The following is a 2,616-nucleotide window of genomic DNA, read 5'->3' on the forward strand; positions in this document are numbered from 1 at the left end:
TGATGGACTCCACAGCACCACGTGGGTCTTGGGTGCTTGGAAGAGTACTCAAAACCTTTCCAGATAAGAAGGGTTTGGTACGTGTGGTTCGTCTTCAAACCAAAACAAATGTGATAGAAAGACCTGTAACAAAAATATGTCTGTTATGTGAAGCCACAGTTTGATTTATCTGTGCAGTGATTTATGTAAAAGCTTGGGTTATGCTCTTATGCATATTCATATATTTGAAGTTCATATTTGCACGGCTCCTTTAATTTATGTTTTTCTTTTTTAATTGCTTTGTCTTCTGCCAGACGCAATTAGGGGCTGGCGTGTAGGAGCCATGTTGTGTTTGTTTATTTATTCTGTACCTCCAAAATACAGGGGGCAGTATTTCCTTTGTTTACTGACCCTGCCCGGATGTTGGCGGGGGGTCAGGCAGGTTACTTGAGGTTACTCAGTGTTGCACAGGTGTGGCTGATTAGATGGGAGGAGCAAACAGTTTTCGACTGTGCTTGTGCTTGTGCTTGAGCGTTTTCCTGTTTATAATAATTTATAATTTATGTGGACAAGTATTAAGTATGTGGCTTCCGCAAGAAATTAAATGAACATTATTATTTCAAACGCAAAGGAAGTTTTCGTTAGTTTGTTGCCTTGCCCGAGTGCACGTCAAAACAAAATTAATCAGCATCCAGTAGTGGCTACAGGACCAGTCACTACACAATGTGACATAAACATGTCGCATGTGACATGTAAATTATGTAATGTTACGTGAAAACAACATTGACTTTTGGTTTCACACAGGACATGGACTGCGGTGTCCCGGGTGAAAGTCCTGTTTTGTTTGTTTATTCATAAATTCATGAATTCTGCTTGCACCTACATGGACCAGAGATCTGTCTAAGTAAATCTGGACCTGAGTCAAAACCAGGAAACACTGTAATTCTGGCCCCAGGCTGGTTCAGTTGTGGTTCTTAGGTTTTGTCTGAGTCTGTCTGAAAACCTAGCTGCCATACACTACATGCAGTTTCTGCTAACCTGAGAATGAGAAAATAACATAACAATGATTTTTTCATCTCTCAGGAAACATCCAAAGGTGCAAAGATGATCTAAAATCTTTCCTTGAAAATACAACAAAGAATCTGTCTCAGGGAAAAGAGGAAGATGGATCAACTCCTTTGAACAAAGTCTATACAGAGCTTTACATCACAAAGGGAGGCAGTGGGGAGGTTAACAGTGAACATGAAGTGGTTGAATTAGAATGTAAAAGGAGTCCGAGTGAGGAGAAGAAAATCCTGCTCAATGACATTTTTGAACCTTTACCAAACGAAGAAAACCCTCCACAGAGAATTCTGACTAAGGGAATCGCTGGCATTGGAAAAACTGTGGCTGTGCAGAAATTCACTCATGACTGGGCAACAGGAAAAGCCAACCAAACTATTGACTTCATATTTCCAATCTCATTCAGAGAATTGAATCTAATAACACATAAGCGTTGGAGTCTTATGACGTTGATAGGTAAATATTTTAAAGAAGTGAAGGATTTGGAAACGTCAGACTACAACAGTTCAAGAGTTTTGTTCATATTCGACGGCCTGGACGAAAGCAAGTTACCTCTGGACTTCGAGCAGAATGAGACGTGGCGCGATGATACAGAGACCACAACACTAGACGTCCTGCTAACCAACTTAATCACAGGGCAACTGCTGCACAAGGCCTCAGTCTGGATCACAAGTAGACCAGCTGCAGCCACTAAGATTCCTACCAAGTTCATCAACAGGGTGACGGAGGTACGAGGCTTTGATGACAAGCAGAAGGAGGAGTACTTTCAGAAGACAGTTAGTGACAGGACTATGGCTCAGAAGATCCTCGATCATCTTCAGTCGCTGAGAAGTCTGTACATCATGTGCCACATCCCAGTCTTCTGTTGGATTTCAGCCACAACTCTCCAGAAACTCCTCACAGAAACAAAACAAAGTGAGCTGCCCAAGACTGTGACTGAAATGTACACACACTTCCTGATCACCCAGACAAAGCTGAAGGTTTATCAGGAAGGTGAAACAAACAGAGATGTGATCATGAAATTAGGAAAGCTGGCATTTGAACAGCTACAGAAGGACAACATCATCTTCTGTGAAAAGGACTTGAAGAGTTGTGACATTGATCAGGAACAAGCTGCAGTTTATTCAGGTCTTTGCACACAGATCATAAGAAAGGAATGTGGTCTTCACAAACAAGAGATTTACTCCTTCATACATTTAAGTGTTCATGAGTTTCTGGCAGCCCTGTATGTATTAGAGACCTTCTTGAACAGCAGAGAACATCTGCTTCCTGGGAAGCAAAGTGTGACAGAGATGTTGAAGATAGGAGAACTTCCCATCATCCTCCTCCACAAGAGGGCAGTGGATTTAGCTTTGGCCAACGATCATGGAAAATGGGACTTGTTCCTGCGCTTCCTGCTCGGTCTGTCACATGATAAAAATCAGAAGCTTCTTCAGGAAGCATTTGGATTCAAAGAGAGACATCCACAGAGCAACCAGGAGACGATCACCTACATTCACAAGAAGATCAAGAAACTTTCCAACGTCGACAAGAGCATCAACCTGTTCCACTGTTTAAATGAGTTGGGTGACCGGT

The 2,616-nt window shown here is 42.1% G+C and overlaps 1 protein-coding gene across 1 annotated transcript in view; it reads left to right on the top strand.

The window, feature by feature from the left end:
- LOC126389801 (NACHT, LRR and PYD domains-containing protein 12-like) overlaps nucleotides 1–2,616 on the top strand; it is a 140,056-nt gene that overhangs the window by 14,335 nt on the left and 123,105 nt on the right. The window lies entirely within an intron of this gene.

This window comes from Epinephelus moara, chromosome 5 (genome assembly GCF_006386435.1).
Source record: "Epinephelus moara isolate mb chromosome 5, YSFRI_EMoa_1.0, whole genome shotgun sequence".
Taxonomy (NCBI): Eukaryota; Metazoa; Chordata; class Actinopteri; order Perciformes; family Serranidae; genus Epinephelus; species Epinephelus moara.